At 37.2% G+C, this 17,640-nt stretch overlaps 1 protein-coding gene across 2 annotated transcripts in view; it reads left to right on the top strand.

Moving 5' to 3' along the window:
- CenB1A (Centaurin beta 1A) overlaps window positions 1-17,640 on the top strand; it is a 627,189-nt gene that overhangs the window by 83,084 nt on the left and 526,465 nt on the right. The window lies entirely within an intron of this gene.

The following is a 17,640-nucleotide window of genomic DNA, read 5'->3' as shown; positions in this document are numbered from 1 at the left end:
CTTAATCACATATACCACATCCTGTTTAATGGCTACAGTTCTCAGGGTCATATATTCAGGGTGTGCATTGCACACCTGTGGAATTGCAATATCACCAATATTATATTTTTGCATTTATTCCTGTTAAAAAATCTCTTAATTGTTTCCTGACTTTGCATGATTCCTAAAATTAAACGTGCTAATGCTTCATGAAGAGAACACTTTTTTGAACATGTATAAACATTGCATTACATTCAGGTTAATAGCTGGGTTGTGTGATCACAAATACAGACGCCTTTGTGCCTTTTGAACAGACATACAGATAGTGCAGCAGGTCAAATCTTTGCATTTCAGTGGTTTTAAACCACCCAGAAGGTGAGGCAGGGTGTGTGCTAAGACAATATCACCCAGAAACCATTAGCTATGATTGGCTATTGTGTCAACCAATCCAGTTGAACGTTGTCATTTGTCATGAGTTGCTGTCATGAGTTTCATCTGTTCTGCATGCATGAAGTGTGAACTGATGTGTTTAGGACACTGATACAAACAGTTTTTTGATATATAATTTTCTCTAAATAATTTAACTTTTTTGCCCATATTTACAATGGAAAACAGTGTTGACGATCTACTGAATGTACCATTTTCTGCCAGATCTTTTGCAGATTATATGATTGTATTTGAAGGAGATAAGCCTCATTGTCCTCTTCCAAATTATACCTTTGAGTAATTCAAACATACCAACCAAATATGGCATTCTCTTATCGTTTTCTAATATATCTTAAAACAAATGCATACATATCTCCCACTCTATGCTGATAAAGTATTCAAAGTTACAATTAATTGATAACTTTGAATACTTCAATTTATCCTACAATTAATTGCATTGAACCAATTAAGATGAGTTCTGATGTACTGTGCACTCTTAAAACTTTCATACATTGATAAAAATGCAATTATATGGTCAAATTTTGTAATGTGGGTTGCATAAGCCAGATCACAGCACACCCAACCAAAAAGGCATGCAATACCACTTACAATTACCACAGTATCAAAATAATAATAATAATAATAATAAATAAACATCCTTTCCCCCATTTCTCAACCTTCTCTTCAAAAGGATTTTAGTAATGCTATCATCATCCCCAATAATAGAGGCACTTCAGTAAACATAACCAGAGCTTTAAAGAAATACAATCTCTGCATGGCTTTCAAACCCCCACCAAAAGCTTGCTACCTTTATATGTTCTACTAAAGATCAGCTTCCTCTTCTTTCTGTGTCTGGAGTATTTAAAGTGTCATCATCATCATCAAATTCCTGCCATGTACCCTCAAGGGGTGTACAGGATATGACAGTACTACATGAAAAAATTACATCATTACTAACTTCCTATCTACAATTTTCCTCCAAATCAGTCTGTTACTTGTCAAGACTCCAACATTATCAGATCTTATATTTCTATCGTCTAAGGCACTTTGTACCGTATCAGTCCACCTATATCTTGGTCTTCCTCTGGGTCGTTTTCCTGCCAACCTGGCAGAGAACACTTGTTTTGCTAATCTTTCCTCTCCCATTCTATTTAAGTGACCATACCATCTGAGATTAGCTCTGCTAACGCATTCCTGGATGCTGACAATGTCAAGTTCTTTCCTAATATCCTCATTTTTAATATGATATTGCCATTGATGCCATCTGTTCACGCCTCTAATCTTTCTCAGGACTCTCATATCTGCGGTCTCTAGTCTTTGGTCAAGTGTTTTACTTCTGACCCAGCTCTCAGATCCATAAGTTAAAATTGGTTTGAACACAGTCTTGTATACAGCTAATTTAGTGTTCCGACTAATTTCTTTCTTATTCCATATGAATTTATTCAATTGACTTCCCACGATACCAGCTTTGCTGATTCTGTTGTCTATTTCTATATTTAGTTTACCATCTTCAGTAAAAATTGTGCCTAAGTAGCTGAAATGTTTTACTTGTTCCACAGGTTCTCCATTCACAACACAGTTGACATTTTCAATGATTCTGCCTATTTTCATTGTCTTTGTCTTTTTATTGCTGACCTTCATACCATATCTATTACAACAGCTATTCAATTTAGTCAGAGAATCATGCAGACTTGTAGCGGATTTATTTAGAAGTATAACATCATCCGCATAAAGCAAAGAGCTGACATTAACATCTCCAATTTTGATATCAGGTTTAATACCACATTCCTTCATGATGTGATCCATATAGATAATGAATAACAGAGGGGATAATGTACATCCTTGTCTCACACCAGATTTAACATTAAACCATCTTCCTGTACTTCCTTCAATTCTAACTGCTGACTCACAACTCAAATAAAGACTAAGTATTGCTTGATATAATGCCCCATTGACACCATATAACTGCAGCGTATTGAATAGCTTCTCTCTTGGCACCTTGTCATATGCCTTTTCCAAATCGACAAAACTTAAATACAGATCTTTGTTATATTCCCATGCTTTCTCGACTATTTGTCGTAAAGTGAAGATCTGATCCTGACAGCCTCTATTTGGCCTGAATCCAGCTTGTTCTTCACCAAGCTTTTCTTCCACAATTCTTCTCAACCGTTTCTCAAGTATACTTGCATAGATCTTGCCAGGAACACTCAGTAGGGAAATACCTGTGTAATTCTCACATTCAGTTTTATTTCCCTTTTTATATATGGGTACTATGAGAGCTCTACTCCAATCATCGGGAATTCGTCCCTCTGTCCAGGCTTTCTGAACTATTCAGTGCAGCCACTGTAAGACTCTTATACCACCATACTTCAGCATTTCTGGTCGAATATCATCTACTCCTGCTGCCTTTCCACATTTCAAGCCTTTGATGGCTTTTTCTACTTCAAGTATGGATATGTATTCCTGACTGCATGCCTGGTCAGTGTTTTTTATCACTGTGCTGTCATCACTGCTTGTTTCATTTAGCAGTTTTTCAAAGTAATTACTCCATACTTCAAGGATATCTTTTTCTCCTGTTTTCATTTCACCTTTATCATCTCTAATTCCTTTTACAGCACTCTTTCCTCCATTCCTAAGCTTCTTCAACAACCTCCAGAATATTTTGCCACCTTCTTGATATTTATTTTCTATATTCTTGCCAAAGTCCTCCCATGACTTTTGTTTAGCTAGTTTTACACACTGTTTAGCTTTCTTACATTTGTCTCTGTATTCTGTAAGTGTAAAAGCTGACTTATTTGCCAGGAACATTTGATATGCTTTCTTCTTTTCCTTCACTGCCTCTTTAACTTCCTGTGTCCACCAGGGAGTTCTGATTTTTTTATCTTTGCACACAACCTCACCACATGCCTCTCTGGCAGAATCAATCAATGTTTCCTTCAGAGTTTGCCACTGAATCTCCAAGGTTTGATTCCTGTTCTCAAACTTTTTCATTTTCTTTTCAATAATATTTCTGTATTTTAGTCTACAGTTTACATCCGAGAGCTGCTCAACTTTTATTCGCTTTAAAACTTTCTTGCATGTTATTCTTTTCAATATGAAATTCAATTTTATCCTGCTCAAGACTAAATAGTGATCACTTCCAATTTCAAATCCTCTGTACACTCTGGTGTCCTGCACCAGGGAGAAAACATCACTATCAACAATAACATAGTCAATGAGACTTTTCTTATTCCTAGCCTCTTCTCTCCATGTGAATTTGTGCACATTTTTATGTTGGAACATGGTGTTAGTAATAACCAGTCCATGTCCTGAGCAGAAATCCAACAGATATTTGCCATTATTATTAGCTTTGCTCTTTTCTCCAAATTTTCCCAAAATATTTTTGTATGTCTCACAATCATTTCCTACTCTACTATTTAGATCCCCAACAAGGACCAACTTTTCCTTTTTCATTGTGTCAGTTGCTTTTTCTAAAGCCTCAAAAAATTCCTCCACTTCTACCTTAGTAGAACCTTCTGTGGGACCATAGGCACAAATAAGTCTCATTGTCCAGTTCCCCATTCTGATATTTGCCCACATTACTCTACTTGAGACTGACTGCCATTCAAGAAGATTAGCCTCGTATTTTGTGTTGAATACTATGGCTACTCCTTCTTTTCCTTGATTGTTATTGCCTGAATATAACATTTTGTATTTATTGCTCAGAAAGATCTCACCAGTTTTGGTCTTTTTTGTTTCAGTCACCCCAATTATGTCGATCTGGTACTTATCTAATTCCTCAGCTAGCTCCATTTCTTTGCCATTCAGGCTTCTTACGTTGATAGTACCGATCTTTAACTCTGGTGATGTTGAGTTGGGGTTTGTTTTCAGATTTGTTCCAGTAGCTGACTTTTTGCTGTTCGCCCTGGTTCCCTGGCGAAAACAACGGGGGCCTTGTTTAACTGGGCGACGCCCCAGACGGCATGAAATTTTGTCATGTTGTACCATCATTTTTTATTTTGGTTTAACCAATAAGAATACAATTTGGTCGGCTAAATCCCAAATTGCCAGCCCATCCTCGTTCGTTCAGTATCAAAGTAGATACCCAACAGGGTGCACCACGAGAAGGTGAGGATTGGACATTAGGTCAGAAGCCCTGGTCGGTTCTCTGCATTCCTTTAAAGGCTATGTGGAGGTCTCCTCTCAGTTATACAGCTTTGACCCTTAAGCACCTGAAAATTGGCCTACTAAGGACAGACAGGAAGATCAGCCAACATCCTCATGGAAGAACACAAAAAAAAAATACATTTGCAGTCATGACCATGGTAAATCAGGCCTTGCAGACAATGCTTTAGGTATGACTCATAGAATCAATTGGAAGAAGACTACAGTGCACCATCACAGTAAATTTAGAAGAGAAAGACTATTTTTGGAATCTGCAGCTACTTTCAAAAATCAGCCTGATTTAAATTAATGTGGTTGCATTAAACTTACCAAAATATGATAAACACTAATACTTCAAGATCCCAGTTACATTGTAGGCTGCCAACAGGTGTCCGCAGAGAATGCCTCATGTACATAGAACTCTAGTCTTTTGTCCGTGTGCTTTACTTAGTTTTGTGTTGCCTTTCTGTGTGTGTGTGTGTGTGTGACAAGTCTTGTATTGTACTCGCTGAAGATGTCTCAGGGACTGAAAGGAAATATTGGAAGAATTTAATAATATTTTCAATCCTTTCACAGTGCTGTTTCAAACGATTGTCTCTAACATGAGTTATAGATCCCACATACAAAATAGTACTGTTACAAGATGATAGTATAAGGGATTTAGATATATGATGTTCTGAACAGAAATTGGATGTAACCAGAGAGAGACCTGCATCTGAGTTGTATGACACATTTAAAGAAATGCATACATGACTGTTAAATAGGCCCTTTAAAGGTGAGGTAAGAGGCAAGGAAATATAGACTGGATGAGTCAACTAGTTAAGGAGAAGGTTGAAGAAAAGGAAAGAGCATATAAGATATGGTTAAGCAGTATCACCTTTCAGGACAGAAAGGAGTACAACATTATTATGATACAAGTGAAATGAATGGTAATTAAGGCTAAAGAAGTGTGGGAAAGAAAGTGCAGTGAAATTGAATACCTGGTGGGATAAAATCACTCTTCCGATGCTTGACGATTTGTGCGACAGGTACGAGTCCCATATAGATCTTAAGTAGGACTTATCGTTTCCCTCCAAGAGGTTAAGAGATCCTGTGAAGGTTTATTATATGAGGATAGGGGTGGATGGAGTAGTAGTAGTTTCGTATGATGATATAACGACCATGAGTCCCTTTATGGGAAGGTACAGCACCATGGGAAGGTCCCCCCCCCCCCCAATTTTATCCAGGCTAAGGACCAACATAGCTAACAAATCAAGCCTATGGCTGAGTCTCTTCTTGACTGTAATCGATGTGTGTTCACAGGGCCGTTATATCATCATATGAAATTGCCTGCTTGTGAATGAAAAACCCCAGATAAACTGGTAGAAAAACCCCGCTGTCCATGTCCAAGACTGGCTAACTTGGCTATGGCTGAGAAAGATCCTTAAGCTCCTCATGTTGTCGACAGGAATCGAACCTAGGACACCCCTTCTCCAGCCATATGGTTGCAAAGCCACTAGGCTAACCGCATGGACAGGATAGGGTGGAATATCAAGGGGACAAAAAGCTGTTGTCAGGAGACAGAACATTTGAAGTGACATTGGGGAAGGTGAGGTGGGTTGTTCAGGTCTCAGAAATTGAAAGGTGGCTGGCCCTGGTGGAATAGTAATAGAGATGTTCAAGTATGGTGGTATTAAAATATTGCAGGTTATGACACTGTTATTCAACAAAATGATTGCATGCAAGGATATCTCTTATGAGTGAATCTTGTCATATATCATCCATCCATAAGAAGAGTAATAAGAAAAACCTCAAAATTTATAGAGGAATAAGTGTCACGTTCGATTAGCATGATATTTAGTCGAATCATGAAGGACAGAATGGAATTTAAGACATCCCCAATAATATTGGAAGAACGATCTGTTTTCAGGGCATGAAGATCTTGCATGGATAATATATTTTCTTTATGACAGATATCCCAGAAAATGGTTGCTAAGAATAAAGAACTTCATTTAATTTTTGTAGATCTAGAGAAAGCCTGTGATACTTCCCAAGGAAGACATTGTGTCAGGTATTGAAGAGAGTAGGAATAGATGAGGGAACAGTAGATATGGTGTAGAGAATGTACCCAGAAATCTAGGTCTTCTATAAAGATTGGTAAGAAACTTTCAGAGGAATTTACTACTAGCTCATACAAACAGGGATGTTGTATGTCACAATGCTGTTTAAGGTTCTATTTCGATGTAGCCTTGGAGAATTGGAACAGACAGTGCTATGGAATGGGCGTACCCATAGGAGATAGACTTGCATTCTCTTCTTTTCACTGATGCAGGTGATTCTCATACAGGACAAGGAGGATGTAGAATAGCAGATGAGAAAATTGTTGCATACATATAAACATTGGAGACTTCAAGTTAATTTGTTAAAATTCAAGTACCTAGTAGTTGGAGGTGATAGTGCAACAGATCTTGAGTTGAGGTAGGAACTATAAAATCATTAGTTGCTTTCAAATATCTTGACTCCATGATGAATAAGTCCGGCCATTGTAAAGTGGACATAGCATTTCAAAGAGGACAAGCATGACTAGATATTAGAACAATGAATAGTATTTTATGGAGTCTTTAGGTCTCAAGGAAACTAAGAAGATACTGTATCATGATTATAGAGAGTATGATATTATGAATGTGAGTGTTGGAGACTCATTAACAGCTAGAGGAGACAAGTAGTAGTTATGGAAATGGATTTCTTCAAAGTATAGCAACTATCTGTATGATCCATACAGATAGTTGCTATCATATGGATCATCTGAGAATTTCATATACATGAACACAGATGAAAGTTGAACAGCCTGTCATGGGAAGGATAGAGGCATGTGTTTTAGAATGGTATGGGCATGCCCAGAGAATGAGAGAAGAATGATGTCCATTGAGAATTATGAATTAGTCAACCTCCGGAAAGAGAAAAAGAGTAACACCAAGGACAATAAGAAAGGGACCATTATTGAGAACTATGCATAAAAGAAGTTTACAGGATCAGGACTAGAGGAATTGTACTGAGTGAAATCTGAGAACAGTCAGCAGCTGACAAGTGAAGAGGCCTGAAAGAAGATGATGATGACAGATATGTCTTCAAACTGTTGAAGATATATCTGACGTGATATGTCTGAAGATATATCTGGAAAATGCAGCATGAATGATATGTTCAGTGTAATTTCTATATAAGTGAAAAGTGAAGAATAATATATTTTAGGAAAAAAAAACAACTATTTAATTAAACATTATAAAATATGTTATAAATGCTAAATTTGACTCAACTGGTGTATGCTGAAAAGTGTTACATGTGAATAACTTATGCAGCTAATAGGACAACTTTATAATACAGGGTGATCATAAAGTTGCACAACCCAGAAATAACACATATCTGTTTCGAGATTAATTACAAGTATATGAAAAATGAAACAGTTACAAATACAGGTTATAATTGGACCTTTATATAAGAATAGGAACCCCATTATAACATATGTTGAAACTGACCACCTCCTTTGTGAATGCAAACTGTTGCTCTTTTTTTTTTACCAAATTTGATGCGACTTGTGAAGCAATTGCACACTGATGTTTTCAATCACTGTTGAAATGTTCATTTTTAGTTCATCCAGTGTGTGAGGATTATTCCGATAAACAACACTTTTGAAATAACCCCCAAAGGATAGATTTTGGTATTGATAGATCTGGTGATCTTGGAGGCCACAATTTTTTCGAGATGAGACGGTCACTGAAAAATTCTTGCAAAAAATGTATCACTGTCGTGCTGTAACCCACAATGGCATTTACTGACATAAAGGAGTGCCACAAACTGTGTGATGATGTCTTGGTAGATTATTCACTGTCAATTCAAAGAAAATGTGTCCCACTATACAATGATCTGATATCACACACCAAATTCCAAATTTTTGAGAATGCAAAACTTTTTCATGAAAAGCATGTGGATTTTCACATTACAAAATCCTATTGCTTTGACTATTTGACTATTCACATACCTACTGAGATGAAACCAGGCCTCGTCACTGAAGAAAACTGTATCAAGTATCTCTATAATACATTCTTCAACAAATGAGCAGAAGATTATTCACATGCCTTTATCTGGGTCCTTTGGTTCATGGACCAAGTGCACATGATATGGATGAAGGTGTAATGAACTTGCAGCTTTCCAAGCACTTCCATGACATTGATGATTGTATGACAAGTTTCCTGACGTTTTTTGTGGAATTCTGCTGCAGTGCAGCAGAATTCCACAAAACCTTCCCTCTTCACCTTATCCATTTTATCATCAGTCAAAATGAAGGGCCTTCTGGAGCAATTCCTATCTATAACATCCAGTTTCCTGAAAATGCTACACTAATATTGTTATCATCAACTTCTGTGGGACTGCTGTACCTGGATATTTCTTGAGAAATTCGTTGTCAACACATGCATAAGAACGATTAGCAAAATCACTTTCCAAAATGAAAACTTTTTGGTACAAATTCAAACTCTTGGTTGCATGACTTTACGATCACTCTGTAGAAATTTTTTCATTATTATTATTATTTGACACCTCCAGGGAGTCCAAGACTCATCGAGGAAGGGCACCTACTCTACAACTCTCCATCTCCACCAATTGCATCCTCTACACCACTGCCATCTACTGTCCACCACCACTAGTACTTTCACAGACAATCACAAACATCCATGCCCATGGCTGGATTCAAACCTGCAGCCTTTTGTCTGGAGAGTGGATATGCTAACCACTCGGCCAACCAAGCCGGCATTTGCAAGTTTTCTTTTTTCTTTGTACAGAGAATCGCATCCTCTACACCATCACCACCATCTACTGTCCACCACCACCACTGGTACTTTCACGACAATCTCAACCATCCATGCCCACGGCTGGATTCAAACCTGCAGCCTTTTTGTCTGGACAGTGGATATGCCAACCAGGTCGGCATTTGCAGGTTTTCTTTTTTCTTCGTACATAGATTATATTGTAGTCATCAACAAAATTAAAATACTAAGAAAAGAAATAAAGAACATCTTTTGGACTTCAGTTACTTAAAGAATGACTGTACTGCATAAGTATAGAACAAAACTTAGTACATTTCGAACAATTTCAAAAAGTTTCATTTTGAACATAAAATGGGAACAAATAACAAATTTAAAAAGGAAAGCAGTGCCAAAATTTCAAGGAGACTTAAAGATGTTTTCTGTGACTTATCCCCAAAAGTCTCAAATTAGAAAATAACTGTGATGAATGAAAAATATTATTACTGTTGTTGTTCAGGACTGCCATGGAGTCATAAGACTCATTCTGGGAGACCCATTCGTAGACAGCACAGTCTAGGAGACCCATTCCTAGACAACACAGTCTGTCATACCATTCCTTGAACTCTTTCACCATTCTTGCTCTCACCACCCTAGCAGGCAGTGCATTCCACAGTTCCACTACCCTCCATGCAAAGAATCTGCTCTTCGCCCTCTTTCTCATGACTTCCTTTTGCAACTTCCAGGGATGATGGCCTCTTGTCCTCACTCCTTTCCCTTGTTCTACCAGATAAAAGAATTCTCCAGTGTTACCCCTGTACCTTCAGCAGTTTAAATGTCTCAACCATATCACCTATCAACCAGACTTTGCTCCACATTCCCTCAGTCTATCCTCATAACTAACATTGTATAGTCCAGATATCATTTTTGTTTTCTGCCTCTGTACTCTTTCCAAGCTTAATTTATCCCCTTCAAATCCTAGCAGTCAAATCTAAGCACAATAATTCTGATGTGGTCTGATTTGGACTTTATTCAATGGAATCAGGACTTTTTTTTTTTTTATCTGTAGTGGTCGGTATTCTTCTCAGTATTGCAGCAGTTCTCTGGGTTGCCTTCACTGCCATTGTAATATGTCCCATGAACTTAGTTTCTATCAATCATCACTCCAAGGTCCTTTGCTTCTTCCACTTCTACTAGTATAATTCCTTCAACAGACTATGCAGCCTCCATTGATGGATCCTAATCTTCAGGACTTTACATTTAGTTTCCTGTTCATTTGCCCCATCTGTCCAGTTTATTCAGATCCTCCTGAAGGGCTACTAAGTTGGCACTATTACTGAAACCTTTCCAAGCTTCCCATCATCTGCAAACAACTGAATGTTTTTTTGCAATCTATTCAATGTCATTGATATAAAGGTTAAACAATACAGGTCACAATACTGAGCCCTGAGGAACCCCACTTTCAGCTTCCTTGATGATACTTCCTCTACAATGCTCTGATCTCTATCAGACAGCCAATCCCTAATATCCAGTATATTAACCTGATATCTAAACCCATATGTTGTAAATTAACTATCAGCTTATCAAGTGGTGGCACCCTGTTTAAAAAAAAAAAAAAGGCAGTATATGCCTTTCCTCATCAATTGCTCTTCTAATTTATTATAAAACATGATTAGATTAATAAAACATGAGCATCCTTTGACAAATGAGATTACTAAAACAAGAGTATCCCTTAACAAATCCATCTGACTTTCACAGGTAACATTACCCTCATCTGCCTAATGCTGTATATGATATCTCACTAATTTCTCCAAAATCTTAACAGCTGCTGAATTCTTATGTGCAATCTTATTAAGCAAATGCAAACTGGTCTGTACTTTGGCACTTCATTCTGCTACTACTATTATTATGCAATGGCACTATCTTATTCTCCTTCCACTTCCTGGGCCTTTTGCTGTAGCCAGACTCTCATTGATAAACTAAGTCAATGGAACTGTCTGTTCTTTAGTACATCCCCTCAAAAACCAAGGGCAAATGCCATCTGTTCCCAATGCGAAGATTGAAATCAAATTTGTTTGAGCTGTTGAGAGACAACTTTCTCAATCAACATATGACAAAAGACACATGAATTTTAAGGTCAATCTATTATAATGTCAAAAAGGGTTTCATTTAAAGATGTGACTATATTATTCCTATGGTTGGTAGTAGTGATCATTTTGTACTGATCTGGAAAGCTCCAAAGTAATATGATGTATGTTCTATTGAGAAAAGGTTACATGTTGAATTAGAAAAGCAGAAAATTGTGACAAACTAAGGAGAGTACTAGGATTGATCCCAGGGTGTTGGTTGCTAGATGGAAAGGATATTTTCAGTGCTTGGAAGCAAAAAAAAATAAAATAAAATAAATAAATAAAAATACTTATGATGCAATATTGGAATGTGTCCCTAGAGTTTGAAGAATAGATAGAGTAGGAGTGAAATAGATGTGTAGTCTTATTAAGCAAGAGATTCTTAAGAAAAAGATGATGTAGAAGGAATACCATGTGCATAAGGATGACATCCATTGTCAGAATTTTGGGCTGCATGCCAGACGAGTTAAAAATGTTGTACAGAAAGCTGAGTATGAAAAGCAACTGGCCTAACTTTCCATACTAAAACAGCCCAAAAGAATTTTGTCATTTTAACATGTGTGATTTTGTTTGCTGCAATGTATGACCTTGAGAGAAAGAATGGGAGATCTGTGCAAGAAGAACACAACTGGAGAACTGAAGAGAACTGAAGAAGAACACAACTGGAGAACTGAACAACTGAAGAGAGTAACAAGAATGATAGTGATGAGTTGAAAGACAAGATATGTGATAATGCTCTTATTGGGGTTGGTGTTGGGACTTTTTGTGACAAGCGATATTAGTATGAATGAAGAGTAAAAAATGAAGAGAATAACCAGATGGTAATGGAAAAAGTAGTGCACTTATGTGAAGTTCCCCACAGAACATTGTGAGATTGAGTGGTTGCAGAAATGCTTGGCAGATAGTATGATACAGAAGCGAAACAAGGGGTAGATTCCAGGGAGAAAGCAGAGTATGAAAAAGCAAAATAAGTTTCAGTAAGGAAATACCGTGAGTAGACATATTACTTACTATTATAATAATGGAATTATCTCATGTAAAATATTCTTTATTAGTAGAAGTTTCCCCTGAGTATCACAGGCATCATCAGTACAAGTACAAAGGCTAATCAAACAATAACTGATATATTCACAAAACACCACCTAAGTAGCAAAGGTTAGATTTTGTAATTTCAAAAAATAAAATAAAATAAAAAAATAAATAAAAATTTATATATATATATATATATATATATATATATATATATATGGGTATACAATTACAAAAGTTAGGAAAAATTTGTTGATATATAGAGTACTATTTCCCACAAGGGGAAAAGACGTAGACCATCGGATCTGTTTAGGTTAGGGGAGTTAAGTAACTTTTCACATGTTTCTTTGTAAAGCTGTTTCATGAGGAACCGACATTTGTGAATGACTTTTGTCTTTTCCAATGAACTCTGTCTAGTGTTGATGACATGCTCTACAAGTCCAGACTGTTCAGGCTCAAGGTACTGAATATACAACTTGTTCTTCTAACTGGATCAGAGCAGATCTCCCTGTTTATCCAAAATATGATAACCCACAAGAGCAGTGAATTTGGTAGACACCTGGATAGCTGAGATGTGGGAGTTTGTCCTTTGGAGGCATGAGGAATGTAGATATTTTTCTGATGGGTTGAAAGGCAACAGAAATATTTAGTGGTTTTAACACTTTATTTGTGCATTCGCCTTGAACAGGGGATAGGTATTATTATTATTATTATTATTATTCAGGCCTCCATGGAGTCAAAAGACTCATCGTGGGGGGTCCTTCGTAAGAAACACAGTCTATCAAGACTCATTGAGGGGAGCCCCTCCCCTAAGAAACACAAAGTCTATCATACCACTCCTTGAACTCATTGACCATTCTCGCTTTCACCACTCCATCAGCAATGCATTCCATGGTTCAACCCCCCCCCCATGCAAAGAAACCACTCCTCACCCTCTTGCTCACAGTTTCCTTTCGTAACTTCCAGGGATGGCCTCTTGTCATCACTCCTTTCCGCTGTTCAACCAAGTGAAAGAACTCCCCAGTTTCAACCCTATATACATTGTTTCTTCTGTATTTGAAGAGGATGCTGAAGCACGACTACTTAAAGCTCTTCTTATAACCATTGGATAAGAAGGGGGAATTAATATATTGTAATTCTTTTTGTAATAGTTCTTCTGAAGAACAAAAGGAATAAGCTCTATGAACCAGTGTTTTTATAGTACCTGCCTTTTGACTGGGATGGTGATGTGATTCAGCATGAATGTAATGGCCTGTATGAGTCTTCTTCCTATAGACACTGAATTGTAGGTTAACAGCTGGTTGGGAAAAGAGAAAGGCTAACTGCTTATTTACTTCTACTTCTCGGGTGAACTGGATCCTTGGATGAAGTGCATTTATTTTTGAGAGAAACTCTTGTAATTCTTTCGAATTGCCCTTCCATATGGCAAAAATGTCATCCATATCTGAACCAGAGGTTAGGTGTGGGTGAAATGTTGTCAAAGATATGTTGTTCGAAGTGCTCCATGAAGTAGTTGGCAATAGCTGGAGATATAGGATTACCCATTGCTGTTCCTTCGATTTGTTGGTATAACTGGTTTTTAAAGGAAAAATAACCAGACTTGATTACAAATTTAAATAATTTGACTATGCCTGGAGGAAATTCTTGGTGCAGTAATTCAATGCTGTTTCTGCTAACCGAACATTCGTAAATAGAGAAACAACATCTAGACTAATCCTAATCTCCGAATCGTCTAGATGAAGGTCGGAAATTTTATTTCTGAAATGCAAAGAATTTTTTATATACGTAGCAGTTCTTCTAGTTGAAGAAGTGAATAAATTTGACAGAAATTTTGAAATTTTGTAACCTATACAGTCTACAACAGGTCTTAATGGAATTCCTGGCTTATGTACTTTTGGAAGATCATATAATCTAGGTTGCTGCCCATAGGAGGTTTTTAGTGTTTCTTTTTATCTTCATCCCATATCGATATATTATCTATAAGAGCATTGTGTTTTTATTTGACTACCGTTAGGATCTGAAGTGAGCGCCTATAAGGTGAATAGTCGCAGAGTAACAGTGACATTTTTCTCTCGTATTCTCTTCTGTCTTGAATGACTACAGCCTTCCCTTTGTCAGCTTTTGTAATAATTAGGTTCTTGTTATTCTTCAAAGATTTTAGTGCTTTTTTTGTTCAGTGTACGATAGGCGATTTGCAGATTATGATTAATCAAGATGTTTCTCTATTTACGAATATTCCGTTAGCAGACAGCATTGAATTACTGTACCAAGAATTTCTTCCAGGCATAGTCAAATTATTTGAATTTGTAATAAAGTCCGGTTATTTTTCCTTCAAAAACCAGTTATACCAACAAATCGAAGGAACAGCAATGAGTAATCCTATACCTCCTGCTATTGGCAACTACTTCATGGAGCACTTCGAACAACCTATTTTTGACAACATTTCGCCCAGACCTAACCTTTGGTTCAGATATGTGGATGACATTTTTGCCATATGGAAAGGGCCCTTCAGAAGAATTGCAACATTTTCTCTTGAAAATAAATGCACTTCATCCAAGGATCCAGTTCACCCAAGAAGTAGAAGTAAATAAGCAGTTAGCCTTTCTAGACCTCTTAATTCTTTTCGCAACCAGCTGGTAACCTACAATTCAGAATCTATAGGAAGAAGACTCATACAGGCCATTACATCCATGCTGAATCACATCACCATCCCAATCAAAAGGCAGGTACTATAAAAACACTGGTTCATAGAGCCTTATTCCTTTTGTTCTTCAGAAGAACTATTACAAAAAGAATTACAATATATTAATTCCTCCTTCTTATCTAATGGTTATAAGAATTCCTTCATAAAAAGAGCTTTAAATAGTCGTGCTTCAGCATCCTCTTCAAATACTGAAGAAACAACGCATATACCTATCCCCCTATGTATATTATTAAACGCATAGCTAAAGTGTTAAAACTACTAAATATTTCTGTTGCCTTTCGACCCATCAGAAAAATATCTACATTCCTCACTTCTCTAAAGGACAAGCTCCCACATCTTAGCTATCCAGGTGTCTATCTGATTCCCTGCTCTTGTGGGTTATCATATTTCGGACGAACAGGAAGATTTGCTCTGATCTGGTTAGAAGAACACAAGTTGTATATTCAGCACCTTGAACCTGAACAGTCTGGACTTGCAGAGCATGCCATCAACACTAGACATGGAGTTCATTGGAAAAAGACAAAAGCAATTCAAAAAGTCGGTTCCTCATGGAATGGCTTTACAAAGAAACATGTGAAAAGTTACTTCACTCCCCTAACCTAAACAGATCTGATGGTCTACATCTTTCCCTCTTGTGGGAGATAGTACTCTGTAAATCAGCAAATCTCTCCCAACTTTTATAATTGTATACACACACACACACATATATATAAATTTTTATTTAATGTTTTTTTTTTAAAATAAATTTTGGAAATTTAACCTTAGCTACTTAGGTGGTGCTTTGTGAATATATCAGTTATTGTTTAGTTAGCCTTTGTACTTGTACTGATGATTCCTGTGATACTCAGGCAAAAATTCTATTAATAAAGAATATTTTACCTGAGTTAATTCCATTATTATAATAGTAAGTAAAAAGCAAAATCGTGAGAATATGGATCAGATTTTGGTTGGTGATTCATTGATAAGGGTAGTGATTGAGGAGAATGTGACAAAATTGTGTTTTCCTATTGCAGAGATTAAAAATGTTAGTGTTGCTATATGGATGCTGAGAATGAAGGTGAAAGAGATGTTTATTTTAGTTGGCACAAGTGTGGTACTCAAGAAGATGTGGAAGAGTTGCTGGTGCATGTGAAAGAGAAGAGTGAGAAAGTAAAAGTTATGAATGTGTGGCAACAGACTCATAACATTGTCACAAGAGTCAGCAGGAGGAATGGTGTGGAGTTTTTGACATTATTATTATTAGTAGTAGCAGTAGACTCATCGAGGGAGGGCACCTGCTCTACAGCTCTGTCTCGCTTAATCCACCAACGCCATCTACCGCCGACCACCACCACTAACATTTCCACAGACAATCACAAACACCCATGCCCACAGCAGGATTCGAACCCGCATCCTTTTGGTTGGAGAGTGGATATGCTAACCACTCGGCCAGCCAGTCTCTACAACATGTGGAGTGAGTTTGATGGAAGAAAGGATTTACACAAGGTAGATTTTATACAAAGCTTGCATTTGAATGGTAGTGTCATGAGTCTTGGAAAAGTGTTGTTCAGTGAGAGTTTAGGAGTGCATAGTCAAGGAAACTAGAATATTTACAGGAGATGCAGTGGTCCAGACGTCCTAGAGGTTAGTAAGTGGATGAGTGATTACATGATGCTAAATGTAGCACTTGATATTATCTTTAGATTAAGCAACATGAGGTGTAAAAGAGGTCATGGGAGGAAGAGGATATTACAGTTTATGTATAATAATGCCAGAAGTATTCAAAAGAAGGTTGAGGAGTTTTTGGAATTTGTTAGCTCAGCTTGGCCAAAAGTTATAAGCATTAGTGAGATTTCATTGACTTAAAATGATATAGTCATAAGACTAGGGTGCAAAGGATACATTATCTTTAGAGGATAGAAGAAAAAACATTAGGGGGGGGGGGTTGCTAATGATAGCAATGATTGAAGCCAAAAAAGAGTACATTGGAGGGATGCAGAGGGCATTTCTGTTTGAAGCTATCTAGTGTGAGATAGAGGCCAACAGTATGAAATATGTAATTGGTTGCTATTATAATTGAGGCGATATAAGGGAGAATGTAGATACATGCACTGGCAAATTAGTATGATGAGTGCAGATTGATTAATTATTATGGGCAGATTTCAACCATTAGGCATAGATTAGGAGGAGGAGGAATGGTCACAAGGTGGGAAGGAAATGGAATTTATACAGCTGCTGAGAGATAATTACCTGAAGCCAGGTGTAATGGAGGGGACACGAGGTTTAAAAATGTTGGATCTGATCATAGCATCAGAAAACTTAACACTAAGCAATCTAACTACACTGCCTCCAGTTGGGGAAAGTAATCTTGACCTGGGAGATTACCAGACTTACAGAAATTTTTGGTAACAATGGGATGTATAGAATTACAAAACGGATTATTATGACAAGCAGAGGATTCAGCTTTCAGAAGTGC

The sequence above is a fragment of the Typopeltis vanoorti genome, chromosome 18 (genome assembly GCF_054136105.1).
Source record: "Typopeltis vanoorti isolate ZY-2024b chromosome 18, IOZ_Tvanoo_1.0, whole genome shotgun sequence".
Taxonomy (NCBI): domain Eukaryota; kingdom Metazoa; phylum Arthropoda; class Arachnida; order Uropygi; family Thelyphonidae; genus Typopeltis; species Typopeltis vanoorti.
Note: the sequence above shows the minus strand (reverse complement) of the source record. Positions and strands in the feature narration are given on the sequence as shown.